The sequence below is a fragment of the Panthera pardus genome, unplaced genomic scaffold, assembly GCF_024362965.1.
Source record: "Panthera pardus isolate Hobbes unplaced genomic scaffold, ASM2436296v1 HiC_scaffold_15, whole genome shotgun sequence".
NCBI lineage: Eukaryota > Metazoa > Chordata > Mammalia > Carnivora > Felidae > Panthera > Panthera pardus.
In genome coordinates this window covers 50,612,159-50,630,282 of record NW_026526710.1, presented here as the reverse complement: position 1 = coordinate 50,630,282, position 18,124 = coordinate 50,612,159, and the positions used below count along the sequence as shown (strand labels likewise).

Genomic DNA, 18,124 nt, shown 5'->3' with positions numbered 1-18,124 from the left:
CATTTATTATGCATTTACTATGCATAAAGGATTTTTATGTCTTCATATCTAAAATTCATACAAATCTTGGGAAATATCAAGGTATGTATTATAATTATTATTACTTTTTATTTTATTAAAAAATTTTTTTGAATGTTTATTCATTTCTGAGACACAGAGAGACAGAGCATGAGAGGGGGAGGGGCAGAGAGAGAGGGAGACACAGAATCTGAAGCAAGCTCCAAGCTCTGAGCTGTCAGCATAGAGCCCGACATGGGGCTCGAACTCAAAAACCGTGAGATCATGACCTGAGCTGAAGTCAGTCGCTCAACCAACCGACTGAGCCACCCAGGTGCCCCTATAACTTTTTATTTTTATTTTTTTAAGTTTTATTTTTATTTATTTTGAGAGAGAGAGAGAGCATGAGTGGGAGAGGGACAGAGAGAGAGAGAAAGGGAGAATCCCAAGCAGGCTCCACACTGTCAGCGCAGAGCCCAATGTGGGGCTCGAACTCATGAACCGTGAGATCGTGACCTGAGCTGAAGTTAGAAGCTTAACTGATTGAGCCACTCAGGCACCCCTGATTATTATTACTTTTTAAAAAGGATAACGGAAAACTTCTTTTTTTTTCTATTTATAATCTTGACTATTTTTTGAAGATGCCATTGGAAAACCTTTTGTTCTGCAAGCATCTTGATGAATTTTGAGTATGAATGTTTGGAATAAGAACAGAAGAGAGCTAGATTTCTCTGCCTAGCAGGAGGGAAAATATTTGCAGTTCCTAAGAAACAATCTCTAGTCATGTGTGAGGAGTGAAAAAGAAGAGGAAACGTAAGAATCACGTTAGAGAGATGAAAAGGGCTGGATGCCCCACCTCCCACCTCCCCCAGACTTTGCCAAACCCATACCTTCATTGAAGTTAGTAGATATGTCAGTTTGAGTGGATTGTTTGTGGACACTGGCAAAGGGGCAGGGTTTCACTTGCAATCTGATAAAGGGGGCAAAGAAAACACAGCTTGCATACTCTTATAGCCAGACACATAATAGGTTAAGGGACAGTAATCCCCAAGAATTCCCAAAGGTTATGGGAAGGGCTTACACTTTCAAATTGGTTCACACCAACTTTATCTGACTCCCTTAGGGGGGGGTAGGAAGTTCCAGCTGATAACTGAGTTATCCAAATGAGGACATAGGGACTCAGAGGGGTCCCAAAGCTAGTTATTGTGTGAAAATTACATTTGAACCTCAATCTGCCTTAAGGTCTGTACTCTTCCTATTTTGTCAGGCTTCCTCAGTTTTGTCAAGAAAGGCACAAGGGGCCATAAGGTCATATTTCTCACCCCCTATGACTCTAGGGACTTAGCTCCAGACCAACCAAAGTAATGGCTGGCTATTCTCACACGTCGGAATCCCCAGCACTCATGTGGTTCTTTAATGCTTAACATTCCAAGTACTTTTACCTAATGGATGGAATTTTCCTTCTTCTGAATGAAGAACTAAATAGATTGTGCTAAATAAATCCCAAGAGTTTGTGAGTGCTTTTTTACTACAAATCACTCATCCAGCTGTTCCTTCATGGGTATTATCCACTATATGCAGCTTTGCCAAAGCACAGACTCTCAGCTGGGGAGCAAATGTAGAACTTGAATTTGCTATACTTGTGGACAGACATCAAGAGCGACGTGTACATCCTGTAGGCTTTGGAAAGAAAACTGGGGACATACTGTCCTGGTTAAAGCAAATGCCTACGTTTATTTTGGGAATTATTTCTTGGAACTGTAAGGAGATGAGTTTTTTCATGCAGAACCAAGGGCAGGAAACAAGAAGGTTAAGGGAACACAAATCCTGGGTTCTTAAAGCTCTACTAAACTTAGCTGGTGTGTGCTGGAGGTTTAATCACTAGGTAGAGTAAATCCTCAGCAGGTATAAATAAACTTAGGTTCCTTTTAGATCATCTGTTTTGATTGGGGAACTGCCAGACCTACAAGGGCCATTTATTCTAGGTGGCCATTTATGTCTCTCCACCTTGCATTTCCCATCTCTTGTCTTCGCATCCTCCTTTAGATGATGTTTACTTGTATGTATGTATGTATGTATGTATGTATGTATTTTTACTGTTTATTTATTTTTGAGAGAGAGTGAGACAGAGCACGAGTGGGGGAGGGGCCGAGAGAGAGAGGGAGACACAGAGTACAAAGCAGGGTCCAGGCTCTGTGCTGTCAGCAAAGAGCCTGATGTGGGGCTCGAACTCACGAAGGTGAGATCATGACCTGAGCCGAAGTTGGACGCTCAACTGACTGAGCCACCCAGGCACCCCAGATGATGTTGACTTTTATATTTCTGAAGAGTACTTAGCATGCTGTTTAAAATACTCTTTGAGTGTCAAATACAGAAGAGGCCCAATTTTCTGGGAAAAAGTTTAAAAACTTGAGTGTGGAATTCGTTCAACACATTGGAAGCCCGCATCTGATTTTAGCGTATGGAAAATATCCAACATTTTACCTACCACACCTGCTCTGGTATATTGTTCTCTGTGTTAGTCCTGCTCAGAGCCGTGTTCGCAGAAGGGAGACAGACGGACAGTCACCTAAATGTTTCCTTTTGGAAGGTGAAAGCTTTTGTGGACCCCCTTGCCTTTTCTCACATGCGGAAACATAAAATGTCTCTTTGCTCCTTGACTGCAGATGAAGCAGCCGTAGAGCGTAAGAAAGACAAACATTTGGGAGAGGAGGTTTGGCTATGGCTTTAAACATACCCTAGTTCGAATCCCCTCACGTCCACGTTCTACCTGCACATTTTGGGGCAAATAACTTAAGTTTCTCTTACCCTCAATCTCCTCCTTTGAAATTTCAAGAAGGACATTTACCTTATGCAATTCTGTGAGGACTGAGTGAGGGAATTTTGTCGAATGCCTGGCCCTGGTACCTTCTAGTTTCTGTCACTGACATCTGTCACACCGTCCTCCCAATATTCCCTTTCCTCCTTTTCACCTCTAACCCCTCTTGTCATCTATTCCAGTGTTTGCTGTGGGGCTGACTTTGTTTCCCTTCAGACACAGTAGAATGCCCACACACCCACCCCACCACGGTGACCATTCAGCGCTGTGCATCCAACCCAAGCCAGCCTTTGCTGCTTACTTATTGGGATCTTGTTTGAGGTACTAAGAAGAATTCCCCGCTGGGGACGCCAAGGGGGGCGGTATGTGATTAGGGGCTGCTGGTGGCCATCCTACCTGCCAGCTGGAAAGCCCCTGTCTGTGGGTGAGTGGGAGACACAGATCTGGTTATGCTGTTTGGGTAGGACTCACGGGAATACAGTTAAGCAGAAACGAGCAGAGCCCAGAAACAAGAAAAGATAGCACTTTGGGGATGTCCTCTGGGTCTCTGGAGTCTAAACAAGCATGAAGCCAAGGGCACCTGGGCTCTTTTATTTACATCAACCACTTCCTCCTTTTAAACTCCTTGGAGAGGTATTTCTTGTTCCTGTAGTAGGAAGAGCTTATTCTAATTCCCTTCTGTCCTCATGCATTATTTTTTCTCAAATTAACGAAAGGGCCTTGTTTTTTCCTTTTCTTTCTCAAAACTGTTTTTGCCCTGAGTCCTTACTATTTAGAAAAATTTCAAAGATTATAGAAAAGAAAAATCAACACCCTGCTATTAATGTTTTGGTTGATATCCTTCTTGCCTCTTTTCCGCATGTTCACATTGAGCATTTTATCTCAAATTCTGCCTCTATAATCTAATTTCTATCACAGCATTGCGAAAGTAGTACATATTCACTGACGAAGGCTTAGAAAACACAGGAAAGTAAAGGTAGAAAAATTAATGTATTACCATACATTAATCACTACTAACATTTTGTTTTCTCCTATTTTTCTCTACTTTTCAATTTCAATATCAGGATTCGATGACAGATGATATTTTATCATAAAGTATAGTATCTCTCACTAAACGCTTTATTATAAGACATTTTAGATGGTTTTCATCATACGAATGTACCATAATTTAATCTATTAAATAATCTACTAAATTTATTAAATTATTTAATTTATCCCTTGCTGGGATTTAGTTGTTTAAAAAATGATTATTTTAAATAATACTGTGATTCATTCCATGCCTGCAAATTTTTGTGTAAAAGTATTTCCATTTTAGATAGCCCTAAAAGCAGAATTACTAAGTCAATGTTCATCAGCATTTTAAGTCAATTAAAAATATTATCAAACTGCTCACCAGAAAATTTGTAGTAAGTTCCATTCCTACTGATAATTTATGAAATAGCTTGATAAACACCCCTTTGGTGGCCACATAGGATTTCTTAGCTATAGAATGACCTTCACTGTTCGTTTTTCTGTTACAAGATATATCCAATTTTTTTACTGCTATAAATAATGCTAAAAAGAAAGATGCCTGTACATAAACATTTGTATCCCTCTCACATTATTTCTCCAGGTGATTTCAAAAAGGAAATTGTTATTAAAGGGTGTAGTTATTTTCAAAGTCACCGATACATACTGATATCTGTCAAACTGCTTTCCAGAATTATTGTATTAATTTACATTTCCACCAATAAAGTGTGAGAATGGCTTCCAAACTCACTAGCATGACATTGCCACTATCAGAGCAAAACAACTCAACAATAAAACATCTAAAAATATTTGCTACTTTGAAAGGTGATACAGCAAGGTTTTATTTCTTTGATTAAAAGTGAAGTTTAATATTTTTTTCATGCCTTTTTACTTTCACTTGGTTGTGAGCTACATATTTATGCCCCTTTCTCATCGTGACTCTTAGCATTTTCCTCTGTGGCTTGCAAAAGTTCTTTATATTAAGGCTACTGACCTATTATCTCACCTATGTGGACGAGAGGTGCATCTCATGAATTATTTCTATTATGTTTCACATACACTTTTCAGCACTACGACGCTGGACTTCTCTGACGAGTATACCATCTGCGTGTAACATATGCCCTGTCTACACAAGGACACAGCACAGAACATTGGTTAAGATGTAGGGTGCCTTAAACTGGGATAACAGTGTCTCTTTTTTACGACTGTTGTGTAGAGGAACTGATATAGCAAACAGACAGCTTTTGATGCCCTGTCTATAGCAAGTTCTTACCACTGTTAGCTCTTCCTTCTATATTTTTCTTGACTATCATTCACCTAGAATTTCGTCAATGACAGTTTTTGATGTCAAGAAATTAAAAATGTTAATGTTGTCAAATAAAACTTTTTCCCACTATGAACCTCCATTTTTATACTGATAAGACCCTTTCCTTTTGCAGATCACTCAAAAATCCTCCAGATATTTACTCAAAAGGAAAGAAAAAATATACATATATTTAAATATTTGAACATGAATGTTCACAGTGGCTTTATTTGTAATAGTCAAAAACTGAAAAAAAATCTCCATGTCTATCAACAGATTAATGGATAAACAATAAACAAACAGCAATAAAAATGAACATATTATTGATTCATGCAATGACATGGTTGAATCCGAAAATAACCATGCTGAGTGAAAGAAACTAGATAAAATGAGTATGCACCATATGATGCCATATACAAAACCCTAGAAAATGCAGACTGATTTATGGTGAGCAAAAGTGGGTCTGTGGTTGCTTGGGGATATGGAGAAGGGGTAAGAGGGCGGCATAACCAAGGGCCGTGAGGAAACTTTTGGGGATGACAGAAATGCTCTCTGGATTCTAGAGATGGTTTAAAGGGTATACACATTAGATCAAAACATATTCATTTGTACACTGTAAATAATGGTATGCTGTCACTTATATCTCAATAAAGCTGTTTTAAAAATTCTTCTATTTTTTTCCCTAATACTTAAAGTCTGATTTATTGTAAGTATTTAAATCTAATCTAGCTGGAATTTATTTTGTAGTACAAATGAAGACCTTTTCCTTTCCCATAAAACTTACTGTATAATAATAATAATAATCTTCCCTATTGATACGCACTGCCTTGTTTAGCATATACTAATACATATGCTAGTATTTGTTTATACCCCAGGGTTTTCTCTGTATCAACACTCTCTTTAGTTATAGTTCAACTTAATTATAATTACAGCCTTATAATATATTTAATAGCTAGTAAGCAAAGCTGCCCTTCATCTTAATTCTCTTCTTGCCCGACCCTAATCCTAAACAGGAGTCTCAGATCTTAGCATTACTGTCAGAAGAGAACATTTAAACCCAAAGGATTATTTTGATACAATGTTAAACACCAAAGGTAATAAATGTTGCAATGCAGAACAACTTTTTTACATTTTAAGGCAAAGTGTGATCAGAAGGAACCCCCAACGACAGCAGCACTAGCTGAAGTAAAGGAACTTCAGCAAAGCCAAATTGGAAACACTTGTTGCTGGCAAGCATTGACACTGGCTTTGTTTCTCCTGCTGAGACTTCAACCCCCATGCTCACACGGAACTAGCCAGAGGGAAGAGTTTTTTTGATATCTCTGGGAGACAAGAAAGACAGCTAAACTCATGAGCAGTGCTGGGTAAGAAAACAGTTGTAAAGAAGATTGGATAATACGAGAGCAAAATGCATACCTAGGAATGGAACGGGACATTGTTCCGATAAATCCTATCGGTAGGATTAAATTGAATATTGTTTGGTTGTTGCATGAAGATGGGAGAGAGTTGTTTGGAGGCTCAGAATCATTTCCTTTTATTGGCTTTACATAGGCATAAAGCATCTGCCTTGTTGCCTTTTGTTTTCGGAATTATTTTAAATCCACTTGTTTAGATGTTGGATGTGACACCTTTTTCTTAAACTAAAAAGAATTGCTTCTCATTTTTATTCACATTAGTTTCCCACATTTGGAATTACAATCTCTGACTATTCCCTTTACTTCAAAATTATTTTTTCATCAGGTGTATGCGAATCACAGTGATTACTACAAAGGGACAATAACCAGGCAGGTGACACTTATTAAATACCTACTGTGTACATAAACTGCCTTGAAGTATGGAGAAAAAAGAGGATTCAATCTGAATAAATCTGAATAAATGCAAGAGCTCTTTATTTGTAACAGAAGTCTTCTAAAGGCAAATTGCTATCACTAAGGAGATTTTTACTTTTAAAGGTGAGAGGGACTTCGAGGGAAGCAGCATGTCTCAGTAAATCAGCACATTAAAATCCATGCTTTGCTGGCTCAGTGCCTCCAAGAAATTCATTCATTCATCTTTAAAAAGCGGATAATGATGTCATCTCCCTTGTAGGAATATTAGGAGGTTCAAATATAATGCAACCTAAATACTTTGCAAACAGCAAACCACAATACACATGTTAGCTATTATGGTTAATAACAGCTTGTTACTTCTCCAGATAATAAATGACACATAACATTTGCAGAGATTACTCTGGAGACCCCATGAATCATAACATGATCATCATACTCCCTAATAGTTCAAAGAAACTACGGCCATTTAAGCTCATGGGCAAGTAGCCATCTAAGATGAGGGTTGCATAGCAGAGGATAAATATCTAAAGATAGATTTTCCCACCTCATTCCCCCAGCCTGCCCTTCCCTAAGTAGCAGAGTGGAGGGAGGACAGCTGGTCTCCTTCCTCATCCTCTTACTGGAGTAGTGCCTGGCACACTTTCCCAGTGACATCATCAGCCAAACCACTGACGTCACAGATAAAGACAATGGGAGCGATAGAAGTGACCGAACCAGAAGACAAGGCAACTGCTGGTCACCCATCCTGAGGCTTTGCCTTGCTCTCTTTTGCCGTCCCCTGACTCCTTCCACAGTCCTCACATTTCTGCCAGCCTGAGCCATGGTGTCCTCAACCCTCCTTTGCTCATTTCTCACGCACAACCCACAGCAGTGCCATTCTGTCCAGAAGTCCAGCCTCAGAGCTGCTCTTTCACTGTCTGCGTCTGTAATACTAAGTATCTTTAATTCTGCGTCTGTTGACATTCTTACTTCAGTTAGATTGCAAGCCACCTCATTTTCCATGAAATTACTTCTGTACAGAGGATGACAATCCACCTACCCCCAACTAACCCATGTTACAGGCAAAACAGATCAGAGTCCAAGTTTGTGTCTGACTGTGTACGAGGGTCTAGCTGGGTTCTGCCTGGAATCACCCGCATGACCTGGAAGACTCTATTACCAATCCAGTCCCTTATGACTATGCCTTTCCATCCTCTGGCCTGATTCCTTTTCCTGGCTGCCAGCCTCTCACGAACTCCCTTAGGTTATGCAAATGTCAGACTGCAATGAGCAAATTGACATGTTCTTCAAATACCAAGCACGGAAGGGAATCTCACTTGTTCACATCAGTACCATACAGGTCGCAGTAGTCATTCTCTGTCAAAAGGTCAGAGTTGTGTAGATGTGTATATGGAACAGTTCTATAAGGCACATTTTTTTGAGGTGAAAACATCAACTGTGCCAGTGCAACGACTGATAATGTGTGGGTGGAAAGAAGCTTCCTCCACTTTATAATGGGCATGCTCGTAAACAAAGCTTTACTCACACCTACGTGAGAAAAAAGCCAAAGCTGCCCTAAAAAATCTTACTATTTTTCAGCAGTGTTATGTAGAATGACATAAATATCAGAACATCTTCTAAATCTTATTACACAATAATAATTGCTAACATCCTTAAGAATTTACTATCTGTCAGATACTCTGAAAGCACTTTATAAGTATCATCCCCTTACATATAATAGACTTTACATAGATCAAGAGCAGGCAAGATGGCATAATGGTTGAGTCCATTAACTAGAGCGCGCGCTCTCTCTCTGTCTCTCTCTCTCTCTCTTATTAACTGTAAGCCCTTGGGGAGATTACTTAACCTCTCTAGCCTTGGTTTCTTTATGCATAAACTAAAGATGATCTATGATAAAAGGCTCATGGGGTTGTTGTGATGATTAACGGAGATAATAACTACATGTATTCAATGATTTCTGTGTTCTAGGTGTTGTTCTCTAAATGAGGGTTCCTCAACTTAAAAACAAATGAGTAAACTAAGCACTTTTAGAACTGTACCTGGCATTCAGAAAGTGTTCTGCTTTTTTATCAGAAAATGTACAGAACTCTCATTTGATGTGCTCTGTACGTCCTCCTGTATGTTTGGATTTTCCACTGCCGTCCCACATACTGGAAAGAACTATATGGCCAGCACATTGGTATTCCCTCCTCACCCTATTTGGTTTGTCCTCCGGATAGTCAGACTACTGTGGATCCCCTTGGGCAATACCCCTCTCCTCCTTCCTGCTCTTTGTTGTCAAGACAACATTCCATCTCGTCCACTTCCCCCCCGCCCCCCACATTTCCCAATATTCCTCTCCAACCACAGTGACCATCCAAGTTTAGAAGAAATTGAAAATAACTTCTTGGAAAACAGTAGAGGCCCTGATGCTTCTATTATCTTCCAATCTGTGAATGAACCAGGATATACCGTGAAGAGGAAAAAAAAGCCACCTCAATGCACAAAGGCAGGAGAATAATAATATACCCAAATCAGAAGTTCATTTACGAGACTACTTCTACAATGATAAAGGGAACGGTGTTCTGACATTTCTCAATGAGTTCTTAGTATATATTTTAAAATTCCGTGTGTGTTAGAAAGAAAAAAGACATCACTATATGTCCATATCAAAGAACATTAAGGTTTTAACAAAAGGGAAAAATTTATAAATATAAAGTTACATTTCTTTATAACCTCAGTTCTACCACATCTCCAAATAATACTGTGATGTGCCACATGCTTCAAGAACACAGATGATAGTAAGTGGCACTTGCTTCCAACAGGATGATTTACGAAAGTTGGTCTTGTTAGGAAAACTTGCATTATCTTCGATATGCTCTGTTTCCTTGGCCACGATAATCTTGCTGCAGTGATGCATGCAGTAATTGACGATTTTCAAGGAGGCTTAAAAAATAAGCCAGATGTTCTCTCCCTGACTTACTGTAAGACAGACAACTGGCAAAACACATCTCAAATCGACTCTTTTTCAACTTCTGCTTTCATGCCCTGAGCTTACACCCTCCTTCCCTCATCCTTGCTCTGAACTGTACCATTAACTTCTTCACTTATTTCTGTCCATCCGGTATGGCTTCCCCCCAGTCGGTGGTGGTGGTCATGGTGGTGGTGACAGACGATATGATGATGATGGTGGTGGTGGTGACAGTGGTGGAGACAAATACGTGATGATGGTGGTGGTGATGATAGTGGTGATGGCGATCTGGTCCTGAACACCTTCTGAGTTCTATTCTTGTTACGTCTTCATGACTCGCTTATGTCTTCAGAAATTTCTGATTCTCACCTTTCCCTGATTTTTCCCAACTGTTCCCTCTCTATAGATCTTCCTTTCCCCAATCTCCCATGTAATGCTCACTATTTTTAAAGTTTATCCCAATGCTTCCTTCTGCACAAAACATTTTTCTCACCCCTCCTCTGTAACATCTGGTCTGTGTCTTATGATTCCTAATCATATTTCAAGGAAACTTTGAATCTAGGGACTCTGGACTGTCACTCTGTTTTCAATGTCGAGTACAGTGTCTGATTGTGAAATAATAGAAAATATATATTGGTCTCTGCCCCTGAGTCCTGGCATAGAGCTCTAACACCCTTGTCATTTCCTAAGTGATAAGAACATTAGAACCATGTTTTGTTCTAATATTTGGTCTTGTCCCTGGCTCCTGACACAGAGCTCCTAAACACTTTGGGATTTTCTAAATGATAGGAGTGAGTGTCTTTGTTCTAATGAGATGACTATCAGTGGGCAACTGCATAGCTTTGGGATGGGGGCCAGTCACTAGAAAGATCAAGCCATGACTTGAAGCTTGGAACTTTCAGCTCCATCCCCATTCTCTAGGGGGAGTGATTAATGATGGATTGTCCCAAACTGATGAAACCTCCAGAAATACCAAAAGTATGGGGTTTGGATGTGTTGGTGAACACATCCATTGTGACAGGACAGGTGGTGCACCCCAACTCCACTGGGACAGAAATGCCTGCGCTCGGCACTCTTCTGGAACTCACCCTGTGTATCTCTTCGTCTGGTTGTTCACTGTTATCCTTTCTCATAGTCGCTAGAATTCTTAAGTGAGCAAGGCAAAAGAATATTTGGGACCAAGATTTCTCTGAACAATCTTGGACTTACAGTCATAGAATCAAACAATCTCCCTGTTAAGTATTTCCTTGAATGAAAGGGAAATTTCACTAAGAATATTCACCTTCTTATCCTATATCACCCTTATTCATCAGAAATGTTTGAAATGAATGCCCACATTCAATAAACGACCCGATTTGTTGTGCTTAATTCTAGAGCCACAGTGTTCAATAAGAAAGTGCTAGTCATAGATGGCCATTTAAACTCAAATTACTTGGCATTAAATAAAATTAGAAATACAGTTCCTCAGTCACACTAGTCATATTTTGAGAGCTCAACAGCTATAGGTGGTTAGTAGTTACCACATTGGACAGCACAGACATAGAATGTTTAGCACCATGGAAGGTTCTACTGAACAACACTGCTCTAGATCTCTGCCCTCTTCACTACACCTAAAGGTGAGTTTACAGTCAAGACCAATTATCCTCTGCCCATCCTTATATGAGAAGAAATTTATTTTGAGTAAATTTCAAACAATAATACTTGGGAAGTATATCCTATCCAAAATATTTACCGTTTTTCCACCAAAGTCAAAGCATTCCATGTTTTACCATTTGGCACATTCTTTCAGTGAAATTACAAAAATGAACCCTCCCTCTTCCACTTGATATGGGGGCTTTTTATTTGCAACACCAGTTGTGAAGACAAATGCAACTAAATGGATAAAGAGATCCACAGGTTTTTATTTTCTACTCTCTAACATTAGGATTTTAATGATGCTTGATGTTCCTATATTTATATTAATTCAGTTAGTCCATTGAAGCACCCTGGCATTCTGAATCTTTAGCCAAGACCCTTTTCTCTATATGACGCTGCCTAATCATGTTCTATCTAAAGAGTAGAGAAGTGGAACAGTTAGATAAACATATAGCCATGTCTGTGACCTATTACAACTTTACAGCTATCAGAGCAGAAATATAAGCTGGTGTGTTTGTTACATTTCTCAGATTCTTTTTCTTCAGAATGGCTGCTCTTGTTTACACATAAACACCATGACAATGAAAAACCCTGTGTCTATCTATATCTATATCTATATCTATATCTATATCTATATCTATATCATCTATATCTGTATATGTTTGACTATTTATTTTGTTAGGATATTTTCCTTATAGTAGAATTGTTGGGTCCAAGGGTATATAATATTTAAAGCCTTTACTATGCATTGCTATGTTGACCCTACCCTGCTCCAAAAATATCAATTTATACTCTGAAAAGCAATGGATGTGAGTTCCCATTTTCCACACTTTCCTTAACATCGGGTATTATTTCCCTCTCCTCCCCCTGCTTCTCTCTTTTAAACATATTTGCTAAGGATTAAAATGATATTTGTTTAATTTGTAGGTATTTAAAAATAATTAGTGAATACAACACCAAAGGCACAATCCATGAAAGAAATAATTGATAAGCTGGGCTTCATTAAAATTAAAGGTTTTTGCTCTGTGAAAGACAATATCAAGAGAATGAGAAGACGAGCCACAGACAGATTATATATTTGCAAAAGACACATCTGATAAAGGACTGTTATCAAAATATACAAAGAACTCTTAAACTCAACAATAAAAAAAAAGCAATTAAAATACAGGCCAATGACCTAAACAAATACCTTACTAAAGAAGATATACAGATGGCAAACAAGCATATGAAAAGATATCCACATCATATGTTATTAGGGAAAAGCAAATTAAAACAACGAGATACCATTAGGCAACTCTGCTCAAAATCCAGAACAGCAACAACACCAAATGCTAATGAGATGTGGACTAACAGGAACTCACATTCATTATTGGTGGGAATTCAAAATGATACCACTCTTACCATATGATCCAGTCATCCTACTCCATGTTATTTCCTAAAGGAGTTGAAAACTTATGTCTACACAAAACCCTGCACATGGGTGTTTACAGCAGCTTTATTCATAACTGCTCAAACTTGGAAACATCCTTCAATAGGTGAGTGAATAAATAAACTGTGATACATCCAGACAATGTAGTATTATTCAGGGCTAAAGAGAAATGAGCTATCAAGATACGAAAAGACATGAAGGAACCTTAAATGCATATTACTAAGTAGAAGAAGCCAATGTGAGAAGGCTATATAATGTATTATTCCAACTATATGATATTCTGGAAAAGGCAAAGCCAGAGAGACGATAAAAAAAATCAGTGATTTCCAGGAAAGAGGGTGGAGGAGAAGGGAGAGATAAAAGGGCAGAGCACGGAGGATTTTTAGGACAGTGAAAACACCCTGTGTAATATTATAATAATGGACAGATACCATTATACATCTGTCCAAACCCATAGAATGGGCAATGCCAAGAGGGAACCATAAGGTAAACTCTGATCTTTGGGTGATTATGATGTATCAGTTTAGGTTTATCCTTGGTAAAAAAAAAAAAAATGGACAATTCTAGGGAGTCATCTTGATAATAGTGGAAGCTATGCAGGTGTGTAATAACTTCATGTAACCATTACTTTGTGGTTTCTGCCATTGAAAGCATAACTTTCTATCTCAAGTTTTGTATTTTCTTCTACTACTTTGGTGGAACCACATTATATATTGGAATTGTCAATCCATATGGTATTTTCTTTCATGTGAGGGTAGGTAGAGGCAAGTGATATTTCTGGGTATAATATTCCCCAAACAAACACAAATTAATAGGTTTGAGACATAAAATATTGTTATTTATTTTAAAAATAATTTAAAATTTAAAAAGATGATTAAAAAATTGAAATGGTGTCAATAGTGAATATTTCATAATATACATACCAGGTAGAGGGAAATTCTTATAATAATATCACTCTAAAATGGATCAGGCTAATGTTATCATGAAAGTGGAACCAGTTGATTGTTTCTTTTTGTATATTAAAAATGTAACAAATTGTTCATTCCTAGCAATGAAATTACTTTTTTCCTATCAGATACTGGACTACATATTGCACAATTATTGATAAGTTTAATCATTATTAATGAAAGTTTCCAATGCTTATTGAACAAAGTCAACATCCTTTATAATAAGTTCTGATAACATAACAGAAACACCTATTGTTAGTGAGTTCTAAATGTTATTAATGGAATTAATTAAATTTGAAAGTAAATATCTGAAAATCACCATTAGAAATTTCTACTTTTTTTAAAAAAACATTGGCCTTTTACTACATACAGAGCTTAGAGCTTTCTAATAAAGTCTATCTTATTCTCTGAATTAATCATTATTGCCATTGTCATCATCATGATTGTGATCACGGTGCCATTACTTTTCTTTCATTTGAAACATTTAAGAATATTTTTAAAAAGTCCAATTCTTTTCATACAAAAAAATTACATAGTTGTCAATAATAAAACCCACTTTAATTAAGTCATAGGTTTAAAAATAACAATTCCTAAAAATGGAATATCTAGCTGATAGAGTCATCAATCTTTAGAAATTTTGTCTTGGGGTTCAACAGTTATCATTAATTTTATTGAAAAAGCTATAAGAGTCAATATGATTCTTCTTCATCATGGCTCTGTTGAACATTTATCTCCTTAATAGAGGTAAACGCAGATAATTAGCTATTTGAGAGGCTAGGGAGCTCTAGAAATTAAAGCTAAAATGTTAAGAAACACTGCCGATCATTCAAAATGAAAAATAAAGCCTGATTTAAAGAAAGGTTGACAAAAATATGATTCGATTAAAACACTTTGGCAACATTTCTAATTTAAAACAGGCACATCAAAAATCATTTTGTACCTTAAGAATGTAAATATCAAAACAACTAGAAAAGAAACTTCCATATAGCCATTATGGACAAGAGGTTTCTCAAAAAACTAAAAATACAACTACCAGAGACCCAACAATCTCTTTTCTGGGTATATCCACAAAGGAAATTAAATCAGTACATGGAAGAGATATCTGTGCTCCCATGTTCACCGCAGCATTATTCAGAATACCCAAGATACAAAATGACCTAAGTGTCCATCAATGTATGAATGGATAAAGACTTTGTGATATATACATACAATGGAATATTTACAAAGAAGATCCTGCCATTTGCAACAACATGAATGAACCTAGAAGACACTATACTAAGTGGAGTAAGCCAGACACAGAAAGAAAAATACTGCATGTTCTCACTCACATCAGATGGGGAGGTGGGGGAAATGAGATGTTGGTCAGCGTGTACGAAGTTGCAGTTATGTAGGAAGAACAAGTCTAGAGATCTAATGTACAGCATAATGACCATAGGTAATAATACTGTATATTGCATACTGGAAGTTTGCAAATTCCATGCACTCTTACCACACACCAAAAAGTAGCAAGTATGTGAGGAAACATATGTTAATTAGCTTGACTGCAGTAATTATTTCACTATCATAGTGAAATGTGTGAATCAAATCATGTTGTCTACCTTAAATACATACAGTTATTATAAAAAATAAAATTGAGTAGGAGCTTCCATCTTATAGACATCTCAGGTATGATGACCTGAGAAATGGACCCGTACATATGGCCTGGTGTCAGGTGTATAAAAATCATAGAAATTTGGATATATGTTGTTTTTTACATACATCTAGCTCTAATGGCTAAGCTGGCTGATATCTTAGCCCAAAGACTGAGACTATAGAAACTACAGGAACTGAAACAAGAGGAATTTGTTTTCATTCCAATTACAGAATGGACTGAAGCCTGATCAAGTACTTCGAACATGGAATAGTGGAGAATGCTCGTACTTTTCAGTAATTTCACTTCATCCACACTACTCCATCTCTCTTCTTTATATATAGATATTTAACCCGTTACAGTACTGCTGGGAAAGAAGAAAGCTTGGTTAAGAGATCATTTACACTTTTATCTTTACCTTTCATCTCTCTTTCTTGTGTCCTCTCCTTCTGTCTCTGACTCTCCCTCCCTTCCTTTGGCCTCCTTCCCTTCCTTATTTTTCCTTTAATAAAAACAGACCACTTTCTACCTCAGGTATTGTCAATATTGAGAATTTCACACTTTAAAATATCTTACCAGGTACCATCTTTCACTGCTTCTTGGGAATTTCCTGTTCTTAGCTAATAACAACTTATGCTTGTGAGTATATTCTATGTTCCAGAGTTGATGATCATAGCTTGTTCCATGTTCAAAACAACAAAGGGTAAAAGGAAAGAATGATTTCAGATACAAGCATGGGCATTTTACACCTGTTCAGTGTTGTTACAATACTTTTGATATTTGCTATCATGGAAATAGTGCCCTTTATTTGAAGTTATGGCAAAAAAAATTTTGAAAAAATGATTATAACTCCTTGTGCAAAGTTAGAAGATGACCCAGATGTATGAAAATTAGAGAGACTAAGGAAATAGCAATGAAAATCACAGAGCATAAATGGATATAACAAAAGCTGTTTCCCTTTTTGAAGAAAGAGAGGTATATGACCAAACTTGGGATCATTTCTTGGCTTTTATCCAAGTCAGTGCCAGTTAGTGGCAAATAATCGACTTTAGCTAGGAAAGTATTTTTTGAAAGACTTTCGTGTATGAAAACACTCCAGGTGGAGAGTGAATCCGCTTGAGTAACAGCGGGGCTCTGCTCCTGTTTTAGCTCGGCTTTGTCTCTAACGCTGCCAGGACAAGTTTCTCCCAAGCCGAGAGAAGTTGGCTAAGTTAGCCCTTGACTAAAAAATTAAAGTCAGTCCTAACGTCTGATGAGAAAGACCAACAACAGACATCAATAGAAACCGCGACGAAGGAAGCAACAGAAGTTATTAGCAAAGAAATTTTCTCCTTTAACTTGCTCTGCGCATATCAAAGGCACCTCTTTTGAAGCAAGCTGCTAGGGCGATGTGTAAACAACGCAGGGAGAGGCTTCTGTGCTCTGAGAATGGAAGGTTCCCCACGCACCGCATTGTTTACATTCGGCTCTCTCCAGCCTCTAAGCAAGAGTTCCTTTTATACTAACCCGTATTGTATCTACTTCTATTTTCAAATCCTCTGAAGCATATAGACCACAATGCCTGAAAGAACATAATACGAAACGGAAATAAAATATGTTGTAAAAATTGTAGATAAAACCGAACTACTCATGTTAGATGGGGCTGGCAGGAATAGGATGAAAGAGGAATAAATGCCCAAATACAACAAATACACTATGTAACACGCGGGGGAATTTTGCCCTACTGTTAATTTAGTATAAGAGACAAGCAGCTTAGGACCGATACCACGAACAAGGTGTCCTCTAGGAAAAGCGGACCATTTCTGAAGTTCAAAACAAGGAAACATTTTGCCCTGTTTTACATTGACCTGAAGACATGGATTATTGCATTCTTATTACTTCTTTCCAGTTTTCTTACTTCTACTTGCACACACAGCCTCACACGCATACCAAAGTGCCAGAAAAAAAGTCACAGTGTTTTAGACTTTCAAATTAATAGAGGGTGAAAACGGGGAGGGGGGGGCGAGGGAGCTGGGAGCAGGGGAAGGGAGAAATTTGTCCTGTGCCCACGGAGGGCTGGGGGTGGGGGCGACAGTGAAATTCCACCCAGCAAGTCCTGCTCCTGCAACAGAAGAAGAGTTCAGTTTCATAGATTGAGTTGTACCTTACCTGGTTTTGCAGTTAAAGACACCAACATGCCCCTAATTCTTCCTCTAAGGTACTACATATGCTGAAAGCTATAGTATTTGACCTTACACATTTCCACAGAAGAAACTCCAAAGCAACCTTTAACTTCAATAAAACGCTGTGTTCATTCTTCCCCTTGTGCTCAACGCACAGCAATCTAATACACCTCATCATGTGGTCCGTTACCATGGTAGCAATGAATCCAGCTGCTGAAATACAAAAGACTGACAAAAAGTTGCCTTTTTCCCCTCCACCCACCCTGACAAAGTCAGATTTTTTTTTTCTGTATGACAAGTCTAATTTGAATATGTTTCTGTTGCTGACTCAACCTCGTGAGCAAGGAAAAAAAAAAAAAAGAAACGAATAGCAGAGGTATAAGAATAAAAGGGCCCCACAGCCCTGAAACAAATGA

At 38.0% G+C, this 18,124-nt stretch overlaps 1 protein-coding gene across 30 annotated transcripts in view; it reads right to left on the bottom strand.

The window, feature by feature from the left end:
• Positions 1-18,124, bottom strand: part of DTNA (dystrobrevin alpha) — a 355,255-nt gene that overhangs the window by 145,360 nt on the left and 191,771 nt on the right. Inside the window, exon 1 of one of the 30 annotated variants that reach the window (XM_053902553.1) lies at positions 17,695-17,866. The exons of the other annotated variants lie outside the window; for them this stretch is intronic. The gene's annotated coding sequence lies outside the window, so the exon portion shown is untranslated. Of the gene's footprint in view, positions 1-17,694; positions 17,867-18,124 lie in introns of those variants that run through there. 30 annotated transcript variants of the gene reach the window in all.